The following is a 27,183-nucleotide window of genomic DNA, read 5'->3' as shown; positions in this document are numbered from 1 at the left end:
AATTATTAAAGTGAATTATTAAAGTATGAATTATTAAAGTATGAATTATTAAAATGAATTATTAAAGTATGAATTATTAAAGTGAATTATTAAAGTATAAATTATTAAAGTGAATTATTAAAGTATGAATTATTAAAGTGAATTATTAAAGTATGAATTATTAAAGTTAAAGTAAAGGTAAAGTTAAAGTATAGTAAAAGTATAAAAAACTATGTATGTATAATACGCGTATAAATATATATAATATTAATTTAAATCGTTATATATATTTAATGAAATAAAATATAAATATCGTTATATTTATTATACTGGTTAAGTAATGAGTTGTCAAAAGTGATTCTAGATATTTATAAAAGTTATATACGTTTTAATAATAAAGTTCTTTTTAAACTGAAAACGTCTTTGTACGTTTGAAAATAGATTAATAGAATATTATGGAAACCAATTCTCCACTATCTTTTGTCTAACTTTCGTAAATGACACTTTTTGTTTTTATTTATAAATAGCTTTACAAATTATTCTGAATATCGTTAAGAGGAATAGATTTTCTCAAATCATAGTGGACCTCTCAACAGAGACTTGTAATCATAATTCAATGTTTCTGATAATTCAATCATTTAATATATATTTTTTTCGTCGAAAATCATATTGAAACAAATACGTTCGTGTAAAGTATTATATGTTTAATACTTTATTAATATCCTCAAGTTATAATATATATATATACATATACATATCTATTTATATATAACGGTTCGTGAATCGTCGGAATTTGGTCGAGGTTATAATGAATGTATGAACACAGTTTAAAATTCTTGAGATTTAACTTAACAAACTTTGCTTATTGTGTCTGAATAATATAAAGATTAAAGTTTAAATTTGGTCGGAAATTTCCGGGTCGTCACAATATTTATATGTGTATATATTATAACTTGAAACATTAACAAAGTACTAAAAGTATAATACTCTACATGACCGTATTTGTTTCAAAATATATTTAGAATAATTATCGACGGAATTAAAAGATAATATCAATTGATTGAATTATCAGATACATTGAATTATGATTACGAGTCTCTGTTGAGAGGCCCACATTGATATGAGAAATCTTTCCATTTTAACAATATTCGGAAAATGGTAAAGGGATTTACGTGTAAGAACAAATTGTCAATCATTGAAAGTTAGACAAAGGATAGTGGAAGATTGAATTTCATAAAAATCGATTGATTTATTCAAACGTGCAAAAACGCTTTATGATATAATGGAACTTGATAACTAAAACGTCCTTGTTTAAATAACGCGGATTAGAAGATTAGTTGTTAAATATATAGGAAACTCGTAACTTGTATTTAAAACATGTTCATTAAATATATATGTTTTCAAATTAATTAAGTGGACGATTGTAACAATTGATTATTGTTTCGATAGATACTTAGTCATATTATTTAGAACGTTTTAGAAGTTAAAATAAATAATGGCGCATAAACAAAGTATATCAAAATTAAGTTTTAAAGTATAAACGATACGTATTATAATATTTTCTAAACGAAATTTAAAACGAACTTCGAAATATAAATAGTTTGAAAGATTAAATATTATATTATTCGTTAAATATTTCAAACATATATATTATGTATAAATTTACAATTCTAAATAAAAATATATATATATTAACTTAGTCATAAAACGTCCTGATTTAAAATAATATATTTAGACGAACAACGAGCCACTGATTTATAGAAGCAAATGACCACAATACTCAATTATATAAGTTACATTTTTATAAGGTAATTTATCGATGAGAAAGTCAAATTATTAATAAGGGTACACGTCGCATAACGTAAAAGGCTAGTTTTCTAAGCGTACGAAAATGCGTTCGAAAAACCGGAACTGATACTTAAGTCGAGGGTCAACGTACAACACATCGGTGTAAAAATTACAGATCAACTATGCATGTAAATATAATAAAATATTTAATTAATTATATAAATTAAATATATTAAATATTACATAAACTAACTACATCACGTTTTCTTTATATGAGATGCAAAATTGAAGCCGCAATCAACGGAAGCATGGGTCCAGGATTGGATCTATAAAACTCGAAGTGATCTAGTGCATTTCATTTATCAAAATCTCTATCCCTCTAATCTTATACTCCGTAAATATTTATTTAATTAAATATTATTATTATTATTATTAAAGATTACTATCTTATGGTATTATTATTAGTGGTATTATTATTATTATTAAGTATATATATAAAATACTACGACGAGGTCATGAGTGCATTATTTTCAAAAAGGATTTTTTTAATGAGCGGGATAAAGCTAAGAAAATTATGAGTTATAGCTTTGGAGGTTATGGGTATGGATCATGGGTATGCTCGTGAGGTCAACCTAGTGTTTATCGTCTCCGTTGCGTCTACATATTTTCCTGCAATATTGAATCTCAATATTGATATGTGAGCACTCATAACTTAACTTTTATATATTAATAATGTATCCCTGACTAGTGCTCGAGTATATAGGATTATGCATGCTTGTATTTTTGATATTGCCATTAGATAGGATGAATCCTGAATTAGTTACATATGCGGTTGAGATAAGGTATAAGATATGCATGTCGTTGGAAAGCTAGCGAAAAATTAAGAACTTTTCATTTAAAAATCGACTGGTTTCGATGAACGGATTAGAAGTTATAATTAATTGAATTTTTGTATTATTATTAAAAATGATTATTATTATCATCGTTATTATTATCCTTCTAGTTTTTATTTAATTATTAATATTATTATTATTATTATTATTATTATTATTATTATTATTATTATTATTATTATTATTATTATTATTATTATTATTATTATTATTATTATTATTATTATTATTACTATTATTATCATTATCCATAAAAAGTATTATCATTAAAAATTGTTATTTTATTATTATTACTATCGTTATTATCATTAAAGTTATAATTAGTATTATTATTATTATTATTATTATTATTATTATTATCATTAAAATAGTTATTAGTATTATCATTAATATTATTATAATATTTAGTATTATTATAATTAAAGCTAAGTTTAGTAACACCTAATTATTATAATTACTATTATTATCATTAATATAAACACGATATAAAAGACGATTAAAAGCTATTAAACGAATCGATTAGGAAATAATGAGTATGAGTATCATGATAAAATTAAAATATTGTAAGATATTGAATTAGATAAAATTATCGTTCATATTATTTTTATCATTTTATTATTATTAAAAGTATTATTAATATTAAAACTATCATTTTTACTAAAATTATCATTTTTAATAGAAATATCATTGTTATTATAAAATATCATTATTATTATCAGCTTAGTACTATTATTATTAAAATTTATCATTTTAATATCATTTTTAGTAAATATAAATATAGATATTTTATTAGCAGAATAATAATAACTATTATTACAAAATAATACAACTTCTAATTATTATTGTTATTATCGATATTATTTTATCAAATAAATATGTAATACAAAGATATTTTATTACACGTAATATATTTACATTAATAATACCTATCGTTATATTAAATGAACTTTATAAATTTTATTACTTAAGATATATAAAAGTATATTTTTATCATATATAAATTTTAAATATAAATTTTTGTTAACAAATGACTTTTATTATTTACTTTCATAAAACCTGTTAAAAATATTAAATATATATAAAACGACGATATTTAAGTTATATAATAATCAATTATGGATTTTGGAAATCATTTTGGGTCAAGTTGACTTTTTGTTGACTTTTACATATTAGTCTCGAGCATTAGGATTGTGATACACTATAACCTGACCTAAATTGTTAGACAAATATTGACCAACATATAAATATATATAATTAATATAGGTTCGTGAATCCGAGGTCAGCCTTGCACTTGTTCAATGACGTTATATGTATTTTTACTACGAAATACAGTATGGTGAGTTTCATTTGCTCCCTTTTTAAATGCTTTTGCAATATATATTTTTGGGACTGAGAATACATGCGCTTTTATAAATGTTTTACTAAATAGATACAAGTAATCGAAACTACATTATATGGTTGAATGATCGAAGCCGAATATGCCCCTTTTTGCTTGGTAGCCTAAGAATTAGTAAACCAGTCTACTAATTGACGTGAATCCTAAAGATAGATCTATTGGGTCTAACAAACCCCATCCGTTGTAGCGGATGCTTTAGTACTTCGATGTTGTTTTATCATGTCTGATGGATGTCCAGGAATGATAAGGGATATTGTTATATGCATCTTGTTAATGTCGGTTACCAGGTGTTCAATCCATATGAATGATTTTTGTCTCTATGTATGGGACGTATATTTAATGGAAATGAAATTCTTGTGGTCTATTAAAATGATGGAAATGAATGATTATGATAAACTAATGAACTCACCAACCTTTTAGTTGACACTTTAAAGCATGTTTATTCTCAGGTATGAAAGAAATCTTCCGCTGTGCATTTGTCATTTTAAGGATATTACTTGGAGTCATTCATGGCATATTTCAAAAGATGTTGCATTCGAGTCGTTGAGTTCAGTAAAGATTATGATTAATTAAATGATAGATTAGATCATTTATAGATGGATATTATGAAATGGTATGCATGCCTGTCAATTTTCGATGTAAAGAAAGTTTGTCTTTTAAAAACGAATGCAATGTTTGTAAAATGTATCATATAGAGGTCAAATACCTCGCGATGTAATCAACTATTGTGAATCGTTTATAATGTATATGAATGGGTCCCTTCATTGTTTAAGTATTTTAAGTGTCAAGTTAGAAGGATTAACTTTGTTTGCAAACAAGTTTAGAATTAACTAAACTATGTTTTAGTGATTACAAGTTATATACTCCAAATAAGATAACTATATGATATGAATCGAACTAGATTATGAACAAGGTTATTACCTCAAATCAAATGAACGAAGTTTCTGGAAAAATAAAGATTTGATCTTGAGCTTGATGATGCTCTTGAAAGCTTGGAAACTTTTGAAGTAGAATCATGAAATGAAACAACATTCAAGTAATATTACTACTTTATTTAAGATAGTTATCTTTATAGAAATCGAATCAAAGCTTGAATATGATTATTACCTTGATTGAGAATGAAAAGTTGCTGAGATTAGATGAAAGTTATCAATCTTGGATGATTGCTTGGAATGGATCAGAAAACTTGAAAGTAATCTTGCAAACTTGAAAGGATTCTTGAAGTGTTCTTGAATGATTTTCTTTTGTTGATTCTAACTTAGTTTTTGAAGTAGTTTATGATGTAGAAGATGAAGATCATGAAGGAGATTGATCAATCTTGTAAGTAGGTGTTTTTAGAGAGTGATATTGATAGAAAAATGTATGAGAAATGTTTTAGATATATAGATATAAAAACGTGTTTATATGTATAGATATAGATATTTTCAAGTTTGTTTTCTTTTTCATAAGTCATGCTAGTTGTTAAATGGTTAGTTCCCACATGTTTCTAATCAATTATGGCTGATTAGGTGGTGATTTTGATATTTTTCTATTGGTATATACCAATAGTAAATATGTCTAGAAGCTGTGTATAATACGAGTATTAATACCGTATAAATATGAGTAGAATTCTTGATGAAAACGAATGGGAATACGAGTATAGCTATCTTTGTTAAGTATAAGTATATTGATATATGTATTTAAGTCTTTCAAAAGTGTATTAATACTTCATAATACAATACATATTATTCATTTTAACTTAAGAGTTATTACGTCGTTAAACGTTACATATATATATATATATATATATATATATATATATATATATATATATATATATCCATATATATATATATATCCATATATATATATATATATCCATATATATATACATCATTATATCATTACTACCAGTTATGACGTTCGTGAATCGTCAGACAAACTGGGTGATCAAACGTTTATATAAAACTCGTTTCAAATATTCAAGTCTTAACAAGTTTGATTGCTTAACATATTGGAAACATTTATTTATGTAAATATTAATCTCATATATTTACGGAAAAATCCGGATCGTTACACAGTTCGTCCGTTTCATCGTCTTTTTCTAGCAGCTTGTTGGACGGATGAAGGTGAAAAAAGGGTTAACATGACTTGTACATTTTGTTCCATTATTTTCACCATACAATATTTAATTAATATAGTGGGTCCCAATTTATTTGAGGAAGTATGTCATTGTTGGTAGTGTTTAGTCTTGGGATGGATGTGTTGATGTAGCGCTGATGTGGCGCTCATAAGGCGGATAGTCTCGGGGAAGAAGCATGTCACCATTGAGACCTCTCTAACAGAAAATGATATCTAGAGGAACCGACGCGGTGGCTGTATTGATCGAATGGATATTAGCAAGATTAGTTCTTCATGTCGATGTTTAACTAATAGTTCCTAATGAGCTTGATCGGGTGGTGGGGAGGTTGAAATGTCCCGTTCTTATTGATTAAAAACGTTTCATATTAATTGATTTCGTTGCGAGGTTTTGACCTCTATATGAGACGTTTTTCAAAGACTGCATTCATTTTAAAACAAACCATAACCTTTATTTCATTGAACCAAAGTTTGAATATGATCATCACTTGAAATAAGTTTGAAGCAGAATCATGGCACGAAAACAAGTTCAAGTAAGATCATCACTTGAAATAAGATTGTTATAGTTATAGAAATTGAACCAAAGTTTGAATATGATTATTACCTTGTATTAGAATAATATCCTACTGTAAGAAACAAAGATTTCTTGAGGTTGGATGATCACCTTACAAGACTGGAAGTGAGCTAGCAAACTTGAAAGTATTCTTGATTTTATGTAACTAGAACTTGTAGAATATATGAAGAACACTTAGAACTTGAAGATAGAACTTGAGAGAGATCAATTAGATGAAGAAAATTGAAGAATGAAAGTGTTTGTAGGTGTTTTTGGTCGTTGGTGTATGGATTAGATATAAAGGATATGTAATTTTGTTTTCATGTAAATAAGTCATGAATGATTACTCATATTTTTGTAATTTTATGAGATATTTCATGCTAGTTGCCAAATGATGGTTCCCACATGTGTTAGGTGACTCACATGGGCTGCTAAGAGCTGATCATTGGAGTGTATATACCAATAGTACATACATCTAAAAGCTGTGTATTGTACAAGTACGAATACGGGTGCATACGAGTAGAATTGTTGATGAAACTGAACGAGGATGTAATTGTAAGCATTTTTGTTAAGTAGAAGTATTTTGATAAGTGTATTGAAGTCTTTAAAAAGTTTATAAATACATATTAAAACACTACATGTATATACATTTTAACTGAGTCGTTAAGTCATCGTTAGTCGTTACATGTAAGTGTTGTTTTGAAACCTTTAGGTTAACGATCTTGTTAAATGTTGTTAACCCAATGTTTATAATATCAAATGAGATTTTAAATTATTATATTATCATGATATTATCATATATGAATATCTCTTAATATGATATATATACATTAAATGTCTTTACAACAATAATCGTTACATATATGTCTCGTTTAAAAATCATTAAGTTAGTAGTCTTGTTTTTACATATGTAGTTCATTGTTAATATACTTAATGATATGTTTACTTATCATAGTATCATGTTAACTATATATATATCCATATATATGTCATCATATAGTTTTTACAAGTTTTAACGTTCGTGAATCACCGGTCAACTTGGGTGGTCAATTGTCTATATGAAACATATTTCAATTAATCAAGTCTTAACAAGTTTGATTGCTTAACATGTTAGAAACATTTAATCATGTAAATATCAATCTCAATTAATATATATAAACATGGAAAAGTTCGGGTCACTACAGTACCTACCCGTTAAATAAATTTCGTCCCGAAATTTTAAGCTGTTGAAGGTGTTGACGAATCTTCTGGAAATAGATGCGGGTATTTCTTCTTCATCTGATCTTCAAGCTCCCAGGTGAACTCGGGTCCTCTACGAGCATTCCATCGAACCTTAACAATTGGTATCTTGTTTTGCTTAAGTCTTTTAACCTCACGATCCATTATTTCGACGGGTTCTTCGATGAATTGAAGTTTTTTGTTGATTTGGATTTCATCTAACGGAATAGTGAGATCTTCTTTAGCAAAACATTTCTTTAAATTCGAGACGTGAAAAGTGTTATGTACAGCCGCGAGTTGTTGAGGTAACTCAAGTCGGTAAGCTACTAGTCCGACACGATCAATAATCTTGAATGGTCCAATATACCTTGGATTTAATTTCCCTCGTTTACCAAATCGAACAACACCTTTCCAAGGTGCAACTTTAAGCATGACTATCTCTCCAATTTCAAATTCTATATCTTTTCTTTTAATGTCAGCGTAGCTCTTTTGTCGACTTTGGGCGGTTTTCAACCGTTGTTGAATTTGGATGATCTTCTCGGTAGTTTCTTGTATAATCTCTGGACCCGTAATCTGTCTATCCCCCACTTCACTCCAACAAATTGGAGACCTGCACTTTCTACCATAAAGTGCTTCAAACGGCGCCATCTCAATGCTTGAATGGTAGCTGTTGTTGTAGGAAAATTCTGCTAACGGTAGATGTCGATCCCAACTGTTTCCGAAATCAATAACACATGCTCGTAGCATGTCTTCAAGCGTTTGTATCGTCCTTTCGCTCTGCCCATCAGTTTGTGGATGATAAGCAGTACTCATGTCTAGACGAGTTCCTAATGCTTGCTGTAATGTCTGCCAGAATCTTGAAATAAATCTACCATCCCTATCAGAGATAATAGAGATTGGTATTCCATTTCTGGAGACGACTTCCTTCAAATACAGTCGTGCTAACTTCTCCATCTTGTCATCTTCTCTTATTGGCAGGAAGTGTGCTGATTTGGTGAGACGATCAACTATTACCCAAATAGTATCAAAACCACTTGCAGTCCTTGGCAATTTAGTGATGAAATCCATGGTAATGTTTTCCCATTTCCATTCCGGGATTTCGGGTTGTTGAAGTAGACCCGATGGTTTCTGATGCTCAGCTTTGACCTTAGAACACGTCAAACATTCTCCTACGTATTTAGCAACATCAGCTTTCATACCCGGCCACCAAAAATGTTTCTTGAGATCCTTGTACATCTTCCCCGTTCCAGGATGTATTGAGTATCTGGTTTTATGAGCTTCTCTAAGTACCATTTCTCTCATATCTCCAAATTTTGGTACCCAAATCCTTTCGGCCCTATACCGGGTTCCGTCTTCCCGAATATTAAGATGCTTCTCCGATCCTTTGGGTATTTCATCCTTTAAATTTCCCTCTTTTAAAACTCCTTGTTGCGCCTCCTTTATTTGAGTAGTAAGGTTATTATGAATCATTATATTCATAGATTTTACTCGAATGGGTTCTCTGTCCTTCCTGCTCAAGGCATCGGCTACCACATTTGCCTTCCCCAGGTGGTAACGAATCTCAAAGTCGTAATCATTCAATAATTCAATCCACCTACGCTGCCTCATATTCAGTTGTTTCTGATTAAATATGTGTTGAAGACTTTTGTGGTCGGTATATATAATACTTTTGACCCCATATAAGTAGTGCCTCCAAGTCTTTAATGCAAAAACAACCGCGCCTAATTCCAAATCATGCGTCGTATAATTTTGTTCGTGAATCTTCAATTGTCTAGACGCATAAGCAATCACCTTCGTTCGTTGCATTAATACACAACCGAGACCTTGCTTTGATGTGTCACAATAAATCACAAAATCATCATTCCCTTCAGGCAATGACAATATAGGTGCCGTAGTTAGCTTTTTCTTCAATAACTGAAACGCTTTCTCTTGTTCATCATTCCATTCAAATTTCTTCCCTTTATGCGTTAATGCAGTCAAGGGTTTTGCTATTCTGGAAAAGTCTTGGATGAACCTTCTGTAGTAACCAGCTAGTCCTAAAAACTGGCGTATGTGTTTCGGAGTTTTCGGGGTTTCCCACTTTTCAACAGTTTCTATCTTTGCCGGATCCACCTTAATACCTTCTTTGTTCACTATGTGACCGAGGAATTGAACTTCTTCCAACCAAAATGCACACTTTGAAAACTTAGCGTACAATTCTTCCTTCCTCAATACTTCTAACACCTTTCTCAAATGTTCACCGTGTTCTTGGTCATTCTTTGAGTAAATAAGTATGTCATCAATGAAAACAATGACAAACTTGTCAAGGTATGGTCCACACACTCGGTTCATAAGGTCCATGAACACAGCTGGTGCATTAGTTAAACCAAACGGCATGATCATAAACTCGTAATGACCGTAACGTGTTCTGAAAGCAGTCTTTGGAATATCATCTTCTTTCACCCGCATTTGATGATATCCGGAATGTAAGTCAATCTTTGAATAAACAGACGAGCCTTGTAGTTGATCAAATAAGTCGTCGATTCTCGGTAGTGGGTAGCGGTTCTTGATGGTAAGTTTGTTCAACTCTCGGTAGTCGATACATAACCTGAATGTACCATCTTTCTTCTTGACAAACAAAACAGGAGCTCCCCACGGTGATGTGCTTGGTCGAATGAAACCACGCTCTAAAAGTTCTTGTAATTGGCTTTGCAGTTCTTTCATCTCGCTGGGTGCGAGTCTGTAAGGAGCACGAGCTATTGGTGCAGCTCCTAGTATAAGATCTATTTGAAATTCAACGGATCGATGTGGGGGTAATCCCGGTAATTCTTTCGGAAATACATCAGGAAATTCTTTTGCAATGGGAACATCATTGATGCTCTTTTCTTCAGTTTGTACTTTCTCGACGTGTGCTAGAACAGCATAGCAACATTTTCTTATTAGTTTTTGTGCCTTCAAATTACTAATAAGATGTAGCTTCGTGTTGCCCTTTTCTCCGTACACCATTAAGGGTTTTCCTTTTTCTCGTATAATGCGAATTGCATTTTTGTAACAAACTATCTCTGCTTTCACTTCTTTCAACCAGTCCATACCGATTATCACATCAAAACTCCCTAACTCTACTGGTATTAAATCAATCTTTTCTCGATTCCGACATATATTATCTGCTGAAATTAATTTACCATTTGCTAATTCGAGTAAAAATTTACTATCCAAAGGCGTCAATGGACAACTTAATTTAGCACAAAAATCTCTACTCATATAGCTTCTATCCGCACCCGAATCAAATAAAACGTAAGCATATTTATTGTCAATAAGAAACGTACCCGTAACAAGCTCCGGGTCTTCCTGTGCCTCTACCGTATTAATATTGAAAACTCTTCCGCGGCCTTGTCCATTCGTGTTCTCCTGGTTCGGGCAATTTCTAATAATGTGGCTCGGTTTTCCACATTTATAACAAACTACATTGGCATAACTTGCTCCGACACTACTTGCTCCGCCATTACTCGTTCCGACACCATTTGTTCCTTTCGTTTTATTACCCCCTGGTCCGTAGACCTCACACTTCGCCGCACTATGACCATTTCTTTTACACTTGTTGCAAAATTTGGTGCAGAACCCCGAGTGATACTTTTCACACCTTTGGCATAGCTGCTTCTGATTGTTGTTGTTGTTGCGGTTGTTATTATTGTTGGGATGATTGTTGTAGTTGCTGTTGTTATTGTTGTTGTTGTTGTTGGGCCGTTTGTTGTAGTTGCGATTGATGTTGCGATTGTTGGGATAATTGTTACGATTATTATTGTAATTGCTGTTGTTGTTGTATTGGTGATTCTTATCACCGTTTTCCTCCCACTTTCTTTTGACTTGCTTCACATTGGCCTCTTCAGCCGTCTGTTCTTTAATTCTTTCCTCAATCTCGTTCACTAGTTTGTGAGCCATTCTACATGCCTGTTGTATGGAGGCGGGCTCGTGTGAACTTATATCTTCTTGGATTCTTTCCGGTAATCCTTTCACAAACGCGTCGATCTTCTCTTCCTCATCTTCGAACGCTCCCGGACACAATAGGCACAATTCTGTGAATCGTCTTTCGTACGTGGTAATATCAAATCCTTGGGTTCGTAACCCTCTAAGTTCTGTCTTGAGCTTATTGACCTCGGTTCTGGGACGGTATTTCTCGTTCATCAAGTGCTTGAATGCTGACCACGGTAGTGCGTACGCATCGTCTTGTCCCACTTGCTCTAGATAGGTATTCCACCATGTTAACGCAGAACCTGTGAAGGTATGCGTAGCGTACTTCACTTTGTCCTCTTCAGTACACTTACTTATGGCAAACACCGATTCGACCTTCTCGGTCCACCATTTTAATCCGATCGGTCCTTCGGTTCCATCAAATTCCAAAGGTTTGCAGGCAGTGAATTCTTTGTAGGTGCATCCTACACGATTTCCTGTACTGCTAGATCCAAGGTTATTGTTGGTATGTAGTGCAGCCTGTACTGCGGCTATGTTTGAAGCTAGAAAAGTACGGAATTCCTCTTCATTCATATTCACGGTGTGTCGAGTAGTCGGTGCCATTTCCTTCAAAATAGTCAAATGGAACAAGTTAATCATACAGAATATTAAGAGTAGTTAATAGTATTTCGTAGCATAATATGAACTCATTTATAAAAGCTTTTTCTTCATATTAGCTTTTTATAAGTTTAAATTCGGGTAGTACCTACCCGTTAAGTTCATACTTAGTAGCTATAATACAATTCAACTACTACAATTCTATATAAAAAACTCATTATAATAATATTTCGCGTTCAAACTTTTACACAATATTTTACAAACTTACAATATCGCTTATTTTACATATAGCATGAAATATAGCACACAATAAATTTGATACAAGATGGTTGTGAAGATAATTCTAGCTAGTACACAAGTCGTTCAGCAAAGGCAATAAAGACACGTAATTCATACGTCCAGAAACAAGTCATGCATTCTGGTTTTACTAGGATTACTTCCCATCCTTGGTCTTGTGGAACATAACCGTTATGGCCGTTGATAAGACATCGTGTTGTAACGTCGTCAAATGGACGAGGGTTACGTAATGTCCAACAGTCCCGTAACAATCTAAAAACCTCATTTCTTATCCCCAATTACCGACTCCGTCACTTGTGGGAACGTTTTGTTTAATAGTTGTAGCCCGATGTTCTTGTTCTCACTTTGGTGAGAAGCGAACATTACTAATCCGTAAGCATAACATGCTTCTTTATGTTGCATGTTAGCCGCTTTTTCTAAATCACGAAGTCCAATATTCGGATATATTGAGTCAAAATAATTTCTTAACCCATTGCGTAAAATAGCATTTGGGTTCCCCGCAATATATGCGTCAAAGTAAACACATCGTAACTTATGGATTTCCCAATGTGATATCCCCCATTTTTCGAACGAAAGCCTTTTATAAACCAAGGCATTCTTGGAACGTTCTTCGAATGTCTTACAAACTTATCTCGCCTTAAATAGTTGTGCTGAGGAATTCTGACCGACTCTAGACAAGATTTCATCAATCATGTCTCCGGGTAGGTCTCTTAAAATATTGGGTTGTCTATCCATTTTGTGTTTTTATACTGTAAAATAGACAAGAGTTAGATTCATAAAAAAAATACTTATTAATACAAGCAATTTTTACATATATCATAAAGCATAAGCACACTATATTACATATATTACACCACACGAATACAACTATCTTATTCCGACTCGCTCGTTTCTTCTTCTTCAGTTTTGGTTCGTTTTGACAAGTTTCTAGGGATATATGATGTTCCCCTAATACGAGCCGTCGTTTTCCACATTGGTTTAGAAAAACCTGGTGGTTTAGAGGTTCCCGGGTCATTGTTACAACTTAAGGACTTCGGGGGTTGACGATACATATAAAGTTCATCGGGGTTGGAATTAGATTTCTCTATTTTTATGCCCTTTCCCTTATTATTTTCTTTTGCCTTTTTAAATTCAGTTGGGGTAATTTCTATAACATCATCGAAATTCTCGTCGGAATCCGATTAATCGGAGAATTGGTAATCCTCCCAATATTTTGCTTCCTTGGCGGAAACACCATTGACCATAATTAACCTTGGTCGGTTGGTTGAGGATTTTCTTTTACTTAACCGTTTTATTATTTCCCCCACCGGTTCTATTTCTTCATCCGGTTCCGATTCTTCTTCCGGTTCCGATTCTTCTTCCGGTTCCGACTCTTCTTCCGGTTCCTCTTCGGGAACTTGTGAATCAGTCCACGAATCATTCCAATTTACATTTGACTCTTCATTATTATTAGGTGAGTCAATGGGACTTGTTCTAGAGGTAGACATCTATCACATAATATCAAATACGTTAAGAGATTAATATATCACATAATATTCACATGTTAAAAATATATAGTTTCCAACAAAATTTGTTAAGCAATCATTTTTCAAGTAAACACGGTCGAAGTCCAGACTCACTAATGTATCCTAACAAACTCGATAAGACACACTAATGCAAAATTCTGGTTCTCTAAGACCAACGCTCGGATACCAACTGAAATGTCCCGTTCTTATTGATTAAAAACGTTCCATATTAATTGATTTCGTTGCGAGGTTTTGACCTCTATATGAGACGTTTTTCAAAGACTGCATTCATTTTAAAACAAACCATAACCTTTATTTCATCAATAAAGGTTTAAAAAGCTTTACGTAGCTTATCAAATAATGATAATCTAAAATATCCTGTTTACACACGACCATTACATAATGGTTTACAATACAAATATGTTACAACAAAATAAGTTTCTTGAATGCAGTTTTTACACAATATCATACAAGCATGGACTCCAAATCTCGTCCTTATTTAAGTATGCGACAGCGGAAGCTCTTAATAATCACCTGAGAATAAACATGCTTAAAACGTCAACAAAAATGTTGGTGAGTTATAGGTTTAACCTATATATATCAAATCATAATAATAGACCACAAGATTTCATATTTCAATACACATCCCATACATAGAGATAAAAATCATTCATATGGTGAACACCTGGTAACCGACATTAACAAGATGCATATATAAGAATATCCCCATCATTTCCGGGACACCCTTCGGATATGATATAAATTTCGAAGTACTAAAGCATCCGGTACTTTGGATGGGGTTTGTTAGGCCCAATAGATCTATCTTTAGGATTCGCGTCAATTAGGGTGTCTGTTCCCTAATTCTTAGATTACCAGACTTAATAAAAAGGGGCATATTCGATTTCGATAATTCAACCATAGAATGTAGTTTCACGTACTTGTGTCTATTTTGTAAATCATTTATAAAACCTGCATGTATTCTCATCCCAAAAATATTAGATTTTAAAAGTGGGACTATAACTCACTTTCACAGATTTTTACTTCTTCGAGAAGTAAGACTTGGCCACTGGTTGATTCACGAACCTATAACAATATATACATATATATCAAAGTATGTTCAAAATATATTTACAACACTTTTAATATATTTTGATGTTTTAAGTTTATTAAGTCAGCTGTCCTCGTTAGTAACCTACAACTAGTTGTCCACAGTTAGATGTACAGAAATAAATCGATAAATATTATCTTGAATCAATCCACGACCCAGTGTATACGTATCTCAGTATTGATCACAACTCAAACTATATATATTTTGGAATCAACCTCAACCCTGTATAGCTAACTCCAACATTCACATATAGAGTGTCTATAGTTGTTCCGAAATATATATAGATGTGTCGACATGATAGGTCAAAACATTGTATACGTGTCTATGGTATCTCAAGATTACATAATATACAATACAAGTTGATTAAGTTATGGTTGGAATAGATTTGTTACCAATTTTCACGTAGCTAAAATGAGAAAAATTATCCAATCTTGTTTTACCCATAACTTCTTCATTTTAAATCCATTTTGAGTGAATCAAATTGCTATGGTTTCATATTGAACTCTATTTTATGAATCTAAACAGAAAAAATATAGGTTTATAGTCGGAAAAATAAGTTACAAGTCATTTTTGTAAAGGTAGTCATTTCAGTCGAAAGAACGACGTCTAGATGACCATTTTAGAAAACATACTTCCACTTTGAGTTTAACCATAATTTTTGGATATAGTTTCATGTTCATAATAAAAATCATTTTCTCAGAATAACAACTTTTAAATCAAAGTTTATCATAGTTTTTAATTAACTAACCCAAAACAGCCCGCGGTGTTACTACGACGGCGTAAATCCGGTTTTACGGTGTTTTTCGTGTCTCCAGGTTTTAAATCATTAAGTTAGCATATCATATAGATATAGAACATGTGTTTAGTTGATTTTAAAAGTCAAGTTAGAAGGATTAACTTTTGTTTGCGAACAAGTTTAGAATTAACTAAACTATGTTCTAGTGATTACAAGTTTAAACCTTCGAATAAGATAGCTTTATATGTATGAATCGAATGATGTTATGAATATCATTACTACCTTAAGTTCCTTGGATAAACCTACTGGAAAAGTAAAAAATGGATCTAGCTTCAACGGATCCTTGGATGGCTCGAAGTTCTTGAAGCAGAATCATGGCACGAAAACAAGTTCAAGTAAGATCATCACTTGAAATAAGATTGTTATAGTTATAGAAATTGAACCAAAGTTTGAATATGATTATTACCTTGTATTATAATGATATCCTACTGTAAGAAACAAAGATTTCTTGAGGTTGGATGATCACCTTACAAGATTGGAAGTGAGCTAGCAAACTTGAAAGTATTCTTGATTTTATATAACTAGAACTTGTAGAATATATGAAGAACACTTAGAACTTGAAGATAGAACTTGAGAGAGATCAATTAGATGAATAAAATTGAAGAATGAAAGTGTTTGTAGGTGTTTTTGGTCGTTGGTGTATGGATTAGATATAAAGGATATGTAATTTTGTTTTCATGTAAATAAGTCATGAATGATTACTCATATTTTTGTAATTTTATGAGATATTTCATGCTAGTTGCCAAATGATGGTTCCCACATGTGTTAGGTGACTCACATGGGCTGCTAAGAGTTGATCATTGGAGTGTATATACCAATAGTACATACATCTAAAAGCTGTGTATTGTACGAGTACGAATACGGGTGCATACGAGTAGAATTGTTGATGAAACTGAACGAGGATGTAATTGTAAGCATTTTTGTTAAGTAGAAGTATTTTGATAAGTGTATTGAAGTCTTTCAAAAGTGTATAAATACATATTAAAACACTACATGTATATACATTTTAACTGAGTCGTTAAGTCATCGTTAGTCGTTACATGTAAGTGTTGTTTTGAAACCTTTAGGTTAACGATCTTGTTAAATGTTGTTAACCCAATGTTTATAATATCAAATGAGATTTTAAATTATTATATTATCATGATATTATCATATATTAATATCTCTTAATATGATATATATACATTAAATGTCTTTACAACAATAATCGTTACATATATGTCTCGTTTAAAAATCATTAAGTTAGTAGTCTTGTTTTTACATATGTAGTTCATTGTTAATATACTTAATGATATGTTTACTTATCATAGTATCATGTTAACTATATATATATCCATATATATGTCATCATATAGTTTTTACAAGTTTTAACGTTCGTGAATCACCGGTCAACTTGGGTGGTCAATTGTCTATATGAAACATATTTCAATTAATCAAGTCTTAACAAGTTTGATTGCTTAACATGTTGGAAACATTTAATCATGTAAATATCAATCTCAATTAATATATATAAACATGGAAAAGTTCGGGTCACTACAGAGGTCACGTGTGGTGACGGAAGATGACGTCACTAGCTTAGTGTACTTATCAGCAATAATTAAAGAAGTTCTAAGGGTACACCCACCCAACCCACTTCTCTTATGGGCTCGTTTAGCAGCTACATACACAATGATCGATGGTCATCATGTGCCAGCTGGGACGACCGCAATGGTTAATATTTGGGCCATATCTATAGACCCACAAATATGGAATGATCCACTAGATTTTAAGCCCGAAAGGTTTGTGAATGAGGTAGACGGGTTAATGGATATGTCGGTTATGGGGTCGGATCTAAGGTTGGCTCCGTTTGGGTCAGGTCGAAGAAGTTGCCCATAGAAGAGTCTTAGGCGAGTAACAGTGAGCTTTTGGGTGGAGACTTTATTGCACGATATTCTAACATTTAATCTTATTTCTTAGTTGAGTAATATATGTCTCTCTCATCATCTTTTAAGATTAAATTATAATAGTACCTTCTCATAATGCACCAACTTTTCCGATCTACATGAGAATTTATAAGCCTTTAATGAACCGAAAGAAGAGGAACCCATAAGCTTGCGAATTGTCGTTGATGGTGCGCCCTATTGTTTGCACGCATTAAATGACCATTACAAGGCGGACAAGACGCTTAAAAGGCATAATAATAGCATTAAAAGCTTTTTTTAATATACATACTTTCTGCGTTTTTCGGTCAGAATAACATCATCAATAACATAACAGGCCGCACAACGTTTTACGTAAGCCCTGTAGACCGCTATTTGTGCGTAAGCCCTAGAAAGAACACGTGATCATTACACATGCTACATCAGCGTAAAACACAAAGTCGGTTACGCACTTTTCAATAAATTAATCAATGGAAACGTGACACGTATCTCCGAAAATTACGGAGCACTCACACTTAGGCCACATACAATCGATCGCCACCCGATGTCACCACCAATCGCCACCGGGTCACGGCCAAAATCAGCAAACCGTGAACCGGTCCGCCAGTGGGTCCTGCAACATGAGTAACGGGTAGAAAGTGGGGCCCGCCGAATTTCTTTTTTTTTCTCCAACGGCTATTTTGTTTTTTTTTTTCTCTTTTAAACCACTAAACAATATATTTTCTCTATATATATACCCACACTTTTCACAACAAAAACATACACTCTCATCTCATTATTTACCCAACACACTCACCTTCAATCCATATTTCACAAAAACAAAAAAATTCAAATGGATTTGAAAGATTTATTAAATTCTCAGAGCGAGAGCGAGGAGAACGTGACAGATAGTGATAGCGCACAGTCCGATTCCGATGAAGATTTAATTCAAAGACGGTTACAACACGCTTAACTTACTCGATTCATTTGATGCAATGGATGAAGAAGATGAAGCTCAAAACTCTCATACAATTATTAGAAGACGTCGGTTACAAAGAGATCGGATTGAGTCCGGTAATCGTTTGTACAATGACTATTTCTCGGATAATCCAACATTTTCGGGTGATAATTTTCGAAATCGATACCGAATGAGTAAGTCATTGTTTATTCGTATTGGTCATGCTATTCTATCATATGAATCTCAACCGAGACCCGATTATTTTAAATATTTTGATCAACGTTACGATGCAACCGGTCAACTCGGTTTCAATATTTTTCAAAAGTGTACATCGGTCATACGTCAATTGGCGTATGGCATTGCGCCTGCTGCATTCGATGAGTATTTACACATGGGCGCTTCAACGTTTCGTGATTGTTTAAAGAATTTTTGTAAATGTATTATTCATATGTTTTCGCGCAACTGAAGAAGATGTTCGTCGATTGCATGCCAAACATTTGGAGATGCATGATTTTCCGGGTATGTTAGGTAGTCTCGATTGCATGCACTGGGCTTGGAAAAATTTTCTAGTTGCGTGGCAAGGGCATTACCACAGGGGTGATCACGAAGGACCAACAATAATGCTCAAGGCGGTTGCGTCCTACGATATGTAGATTTGACACGTTTTCTTTGGTCCAGCGGGTTCGAACAATGATATTAATGTTCTTAATGAATCAGATTTGTTCGAAGATTTATTGGATGGTCGAGCTCCGAAGGTCCGTTACACTATCAACGGGCACGAATTTACTATAGGGTATTACTTGGTAGATGCATATACCCAGGTTGGGCAACACTTGTCAAGTCGTTTAAATGTCCAATTGAGCAAAAAAAATTAAGGTTTAAACGTTTTCAAGAAGCTGCAAGAAAAGACGTGGAACGAGCTTTCGGTGTTCTTCTAGGTCGTTGGACAATAATAAAACACCCAGCAAGACCTTTTAGTATCAATAAAATACGTCGAATCATGTACACTTGTGTTATACTTCACAACGTGATCATCGAAGACAACGCCCGCAACATATGCGACCTCGAAGAGGATTATCTCCGAAATCTAGAAAACATGCCGCAACGTACTTAGGCCTAGAGAGTTGAGCTCCAAGATCGGGTGGATCGAGAGATGCGACATCGAAGAGCGCATCATCTCCTTCGCAACAATTTGATCGAACACATTTGGACACTCCCGAATGATCATATTGTTCGAAACAATTAGCGTTATTTATAGTGTTTTTTTTATTTATGTATTGTCTTTTATTTTTTAATTATGTAATGTTTTTAATTTTTAATGGTTTTATTTCATTTAATAGAATGTTATTGGTATTTATTTATTATATTTAAATAATAATTAAAAATTGGTTAAGGTTTGAAATGGAGTATATGATAGTGAGTGTTTAGTGAAAGGAATGTGAAAGAAATGTTAATGTGTTTGTGCTGATGTGGCGTTGATATGAAAGGGAAAATGTTTGTTAAAGAGGTGAACCATTGTAAGTGGCCTTATATGTAGGCCACCTGGCTCATCATTTTTCAGACACTTGGACTTGTGACCAAGGTTGCAAAAGATGTGAGACGGGTTCGAGACGGTCCGGTTCTAAAAAGGTCAAGACGTTCGAGACGGGGTCGAGACGGGGGTCGAGACGGGCGTTGACCAAAGTTGACTTTTAAATATATAAGTATATAAATGTATATATGTGTACATATTTTAAAGCCAAAAACTTTAATTGACTAATTTGTACTCATAATTGTTATTACAGTTAATATAATATAGAAAATTGTAACTAGAATACGACAAATTTGACTGATTTTACCTACATTTTGGATTTTCCGAATTTTGAGACTTTGACCTGATTTGTTTCAACTTTAACCCGAATTTTGACTGTTGGCTGTCATATTAGACGGTTTTCTTCGAGACGGGACGGGCTAGTCACCAAACCGTCGCAACGGGCGTCGAGACGGCTCGAGACGGGGTGTTTTGCAACAGTGCTTGTGACAGAGCACACACTTGGACTTGTGGCACGGACCAATTTCTAGTTCGGCTCTGCAAGGTTGACTTAAGCAACCCCACAGTTTTTAGACCGTAATTCGGGTCTGCAGGGACTTTGTCCCAAAAGTAAAAGTCAATCAGCCATCCACCCCATCACGTTAAGGAGTTTTAGTTCTGCACTGGCACTTACTGGCCGCTAGCCGGAAATAAGTATCAACGTATGGCCTATTGAAGTAAATATGATGCGAAGAAAAGAAAAGGGACAGCGTAGGAAGACCGAGGCATTAGAAAAATGGTAATAGCAGCCTATATGGTTTCCCAAATATTAGACATAAACCCATTAGATGACGTTAATCATAGAGGAAAGAGTAGCGCTGAAGTAAGCTACAGATTATAATTCATGTAGTTTGAATTAAATTAACAGACAATTTCAATTTTCGCTCTATTTGTGGTTCATCCTGTTCAAACATCCGGATCACGATTTCTTCACTAAATACTAATTATGTAAAAACATTAGATATAAGAGCAAAATAGATCAGTTATAACCGATGCAGCTGGTAAATTAGTGTTTAGATCAGTGATTAGAGCATAAATCGATTGGAGTTGACTTTTCTTACGATTTTACTTTATTTGACGTTCAATTGGATTATGAGAAGTAAGTGATTCATAAATATCATAAAGTGATATAGAATGAATTCATAGGCTGATTCAAGTTAATGTTGAGCTTTATTTGATCAAAATTGAAGAATTTGGGTTTTCACATTCATCCTCTGTTTGCAATTGAATTTTAGATTGATTGTTGATGTTTTAGCTCGATTTAAGTATATGTTAATTCAGTAAGAATCAGAGATCTATTATATCAGTTAGTTTTAGATAAATTTTAAGTTTAGAACGAAAAATCAAAATCCATGTTCTTTGTGTTTTTCATACGTTTTTCAGAATTTATGAAAATCATTATATGTTTATGTTAAGTGATTTGTGATTACGTAATAGTTTAGTTGAGAATAGTTGTGGATTTTAACTCATGTATAGTTAAATCAAATCAATCGAAAATTTCAATTTTCACTTTGTTCCTTGTTCGTCCTTTTTTCTCAACGGTAAATTCGACATCTATTACTCTCATTTGCCATCTACACACGCGTTAAGAACAAACTCCTCGCATCCAGTGTACCCTGAATGCTTTAGGTTAACTGCTTGTTCCGCACAGAGTGAAGGATACTAGAGGCACAACCTTGGAGAAAACTCCTCACAGGATTCGAACCCGCACCTATTCTTTCAAGGATACTGGCCCAAAACCAACTGAGACTTTTTACCACTCAACCAAACAGTTTGGTGGTTTCCTTGTTTGTCCTAATTAAACACAAATTATGTAATAACAATTCGATTTAAATGCCTTGTTTATTTGTGTGCGCGTTAATCTGATCAGTATCGTACTCATATTCTTACATTGACATCTCAAAATATCCATCAGATTATGGTGACTCGTACACATCATTTAACCCACTTACATTCGTAACTCATTACATCAATGACCCACATTTGTCAATATTTTTCCCTGATCATTTATAACCATAAGAAGATAACACGTACATAACAAATTTGTACACGGGTAATTAATATCTTGTACGAGCAATAATACCAAGTTTTCGGTCCTTATAGCACACAAATGGACATATTCAACAGTGCGGTTTTTTCCAGTGCATATTACAGTACAAATTTAATGCAAATGACATAAATTTAATGATACCGCAACCCGCAGGCGCACCACATATGTATGCGGGCAATCATTATTGTGCGTATGCGTGTTCTTGTGTGCGGTATGCGGCGTGCGATTGCCTTTGTTCCCGGTACGGCGGTTGCTTAGCTGTCAAGTAAATATCTTTTCGATAATTATATCCATGATTCGGGGAAGTCAGTTATGGATGAGATTATCATGATCTGGGACGGTTCTAGAATTAGGGTTTGCCTATAAATAAAAACCCTAATCATCATTTACCAGACACGGCACATTACGTAACCATCACATACGATACACATTACGAAAAACAGCATCATTCAGCATCTTTTCAAGGTTAACAGGTTAGTCTTTTGTAAGCTAGTACCTACGACCTTATTTGGGGCCTCTTGATCGACGACCGTTATCGGAGGTGGACTTAATCACTTGGCCACCCCGCCGACATCATCATGTCGGCCAGGGTTATTCACGGTAGCCGGACCGGAGAGCCACGTTCTAAGATCCTTAAACCCCTCTTTATGTATTGAGCAGGCATATTAAACCCTACGGTTAAAATATGCATGATCAAGTGGTGCTTTCATTGAGAGTCGAATTAATTCAAGACTGTTTAATTGCTTTTTCTTTTAAGGTTTCGAATTGTATGACTCGTTATTTACAAAATTTTTGAATTTTTTCTTTAACAGTATCATGACTTCCGAGGAATCATCGGAACATACCCAAACAGATATTCAGAACGTACCGTCTGGTAGTCAACAGACACTGGTTATGACTACGGGGGCGGCTATTCAGGCGGGGTACACGATGTACCCTCCACCTATATCCGGCGAACCCTTTCAGAGGTACAAGCCGATATATTCAGACGGGGTTACACCGCCAAGAGCAAACTCACCAGTCACAACCACGCGGTTGGACTTTTCGTCAGTGGATCCAAGGGTCATCTTGGCAGGCACTAACGGGGCCGCATGTGGTTTGCTGCGGCCAGGTACCTATTTACAGTACCACTGTTTCAATACCTCTGCATACGCAGAGCATTCAGCAGAATTCGTCATTTACACCGTTGCAACCTTGGCAACCACCGCGCCCAGTTTCGCAATTTTTAACTCCTGCGGATGCGCAGGCGTTACTTAATAGTTGGGGGTTTGGTGTCATCCCAGATGCAAACTCTCATTGGGCGCCGATAACAGCACAGCAGCAAAGCACAGCGCATACAGTTGGGCTTTTAAGTGTGTATCCTCAGGTTTCGCAGATATCTGCGCCACAGGTTTCGCTTCCTTTACAACCACCTGTGTACTCTGCGTCTTCAAGTCATCCCTCTTTTTCAACGCAGCAGCCTTGGTTATATCCGCAGACGCAGGGTCAACCTTGGCAAAATGTTCAAGGACAGGAAAATCTTGCAAGTCAATTCATGCAGGCCGCACCTCCTGATATGGTTCACTTATTTTCACAACCTGACTTTGTTCAGGACATGATGAAGCGTTTCTTTGCGAACTTGAAAGGGGATCCTGTTAAACCACCCTTCGAGCTACCGACTACCTTTGACAAGTTTCCTCCGCATATAACCGCATATCCGTTTCCATCAGCACCAAAGATACCTAGCACGTTGGGTACTTACAATGGCCTGCCCGATCCAGATGATTTTTTACAGCGTTTCGAGGGCGCAATGCGCACTCAGGGCTGGGTGGATCCGGTTGCGTGTCAGATATTTCCTATGACACTACAGGGTATTGCCCGTGAGTGCTTTAATAAATTGCCGGCTGGTAGTATTGCCGGGTTTATGGATCTGCGGACAAAGTTTTTACTGCAATATCAGAATCAGAGACCACGCAAGCGCACTCACATTGAATGCCATGACATCGTGCAGAAGTCCAAGAAATCTTTGGGCGAATTTCTCACAAGGTATACTAATGAGTGCCTGCGTATACCAGATTTCAAACCAGAGCAACAGATTTCCGGACTCATACATGGTATAAACTCAGAACGTCATCCAACACTGGTAAGGCGTCTGCGCCATACAGTCCCAACAACTTATGCTGAGGCGCTTAATGAATGCCAAGACTATATGCGGAGTGGCGAAGATAATGACATCCCAACAGCTAGCTCACGCAACGAGAGGAAGGACGATGATGATCGTTCGCGCGATCAAAATCGTGGTAACAACTCTCGCGGAAGGTATCCTAGCGGTGGTCCTATCAGGAATGATAAAGGGAAATCAAGTGGCAATTATCGAAACAATAATCAGCGCGGCATCAATAATCAGAACTATGCGCTGCTCAAAAGTTTGTCCAAAACGCCCAAGGAAATTTTGGCAACGAAGCCAATATGCGCGACCTTCGCGGTTCCAACTCCGCTTACAGAATTTGGCAAGCGGGACAAAACAAAGTATTGTGAATTTCATGATGATTATGGTCACGACACCAATCGGTGTAAAAACTTGATGGAACGGGTTCTGGAAGCGCTTCGCGCCGGCAAATTGGATCATCTAAAACCACCTAAAAAGGATAAGGGAAAGGCCGCAGAAGAGGCTTCGAAGTCGAAGACTTTCGCGTGGCAGAAAGTTGACAAAGCGAAAAATGCCGACTTAACCATTAACATGGTTGACGCAGATAAAATCAGCCAGCAGAGAAAGTACAATGATCACCAGGATTGGGAGCTTCTCCCAATCACTTTCCCTCCTGTAATGTCAATTGATACAATTAATGAGCCCATTATCATCAAGTGTCGCATCCCTAATTGCGGAATCCAGATTAAGCGCATGCATGTTGACACTGGCAGCGGTGTCGATATTATGTATGAGCATTGTTATCGTTTCCTTCCGACAGAAGTCAAAGCACAGTTACGCCAGCCTGATATTACGCTATCAGGGTTTTTCGGAGAAAACTCGTGGCCGCTAGGCCGGATAGAATTAATGATAGAGCTTGCGGATGACAGGAACTCGCAAATGATCATACATGAATTGGTCGATTTTTATGTGGTTCATTCAACTTCACGATATAACGCACTCCTAGGGAGAAACTTCATATGGCGTTTCAACATCATACCATCGGTAGTGCATGGTTTGATTAAGTTTCCCACAGTAGGAGGCGTCGCCACAGTTGCGTCACATCAAGCAACCGAGTTGTGTGGCTCTGTCGCGTCTGTAAGCGCTCCTAGCGTAGAAGAGCAACTTGCAAACTGTGCAGTAATAGCAAATCGTTTGCATCCGGATAAGCGAATTAAAATCGGCGCAGGCTTGTCAGCCGAAACGAAGGGCAAGTTGCATGGAATATTGTCAGCTAAAGCAGATATTTTTACATGGCGCGAGTCAGACATGACCGGGGTTCCGCGGGATATTGCGGAACATAAGTTAAACGTTAATCCATCATTGACACCCGTTAGGCAAAAGAAGCGGCATATGGCTCTAGACCGCAGTGATTGGTTGTGCGCAGAGGTGGACAACCTTGTCAAAGCAAACATTCTGTGGGAAGTGCGTTATCAGACATGGGTTGCAAATCCTGTGTTGGTAAAAAAGGCTGACGGTAACTGGCGAATGTGCGTTGATTTCAAAGACATTAATAAGGCATGTCCTAAGGACAACTACCCTCTCCCGGAGATAGACTGGAAGGTAGAATCACTATAGGGATTTAGGTACAAGTGTTTTTTGGACGCATACAAGGGTTATCATCAAATCTTAATGGCTACGGAAGATGAGGACAAGACTGCTTTTCATACACCGCAGGGTATTTATTATTACACGAAGATGCCTTTCGGTTTAAAGAATGCGGGCGCGACCTATCAGCGTGTAATTGACGCGGCATTCAAGCACCAAATCGGTAGAAATCTTGAAGCGTACGTCGACGACTTGGTAATTAAAAGTAACACCGAAGAAGACATGCTCGCGGACATCCTGGAAACGTTTGCATCTCTGCGCAGGATCAACATGAAGCTTAACCCGCTTAAATGTAGTTTTGGGGAAGAGGAAGGCAAGTTTTTAGGTCATGTGGTGACAGCGCGGGGTATCAAGGCCAATCCCAAAAAGATTGAAGCCATTGATAATTTGCCATCTCTGAAGACAAAGAAAGATGTGCAGAGTCTAACGGGGAAGCTTGCGGCTATCACACGGTTTCTGTCAAAAGCCGCAGAACGACAGTTACCATTCTTCAATACTTTAAAAAATTGTTTGAAGAAAAAAGACTTCGTTTGGACTCAGGAAGCAGAATCAGCCTTTCAGGAGATGAAAAAGGTGCTTGCAGAATTACCAACACTTACTGCGCCAGTATCAGGAGAAACGCTAACGCTGTACCTCGCGGCATCGAAGGAAGCTGTCAGCTCAGTCCTCATCGCGGATCGCGGAAAGGTAATCCATTAATTTACATGCTTTATTTATATCGCAGAAATTTAGCGAC

At 34.9% G+C, this 27,183-nt stretch overlaps 1 pseudogene; it reads left to right on the top strand.

Annotated features, from left to right (window-relative positions):
• LOC139854269 (cytochrome P450 78A9-like) overlaps positions 1 to 18,152 on the top strand; it is a 253,755-nt pseudogene extending 235,603 nt beyond the window's left edge.
• The last annotated feature ends 9,031 nt before the right edge of the window (positions 18,153 to 27,183 follow it).

This window comes from Rutidosis leptorrhynchoides, chromosome 6 (genome assembly GCF_046630445.1).
Source record: "Rutidosis leptorrhynchoides isolate AG116_Rl617_1_P2 chromosome 6, CSIRO_AGI_Rlap_v1, whole genome shotgun sequence".
Taxonomy (NCBI): domain Eukaryota; kingdom Viridiplantae; phylum Streptophyta; class Magnoliopsida; order Asterales; family Asteraceae; genus Rutidosis; species Rutidosis leptorrhynchoides.
This window is presented reverse-complemented; position numbering and strand designations above follow the sequence as displayed.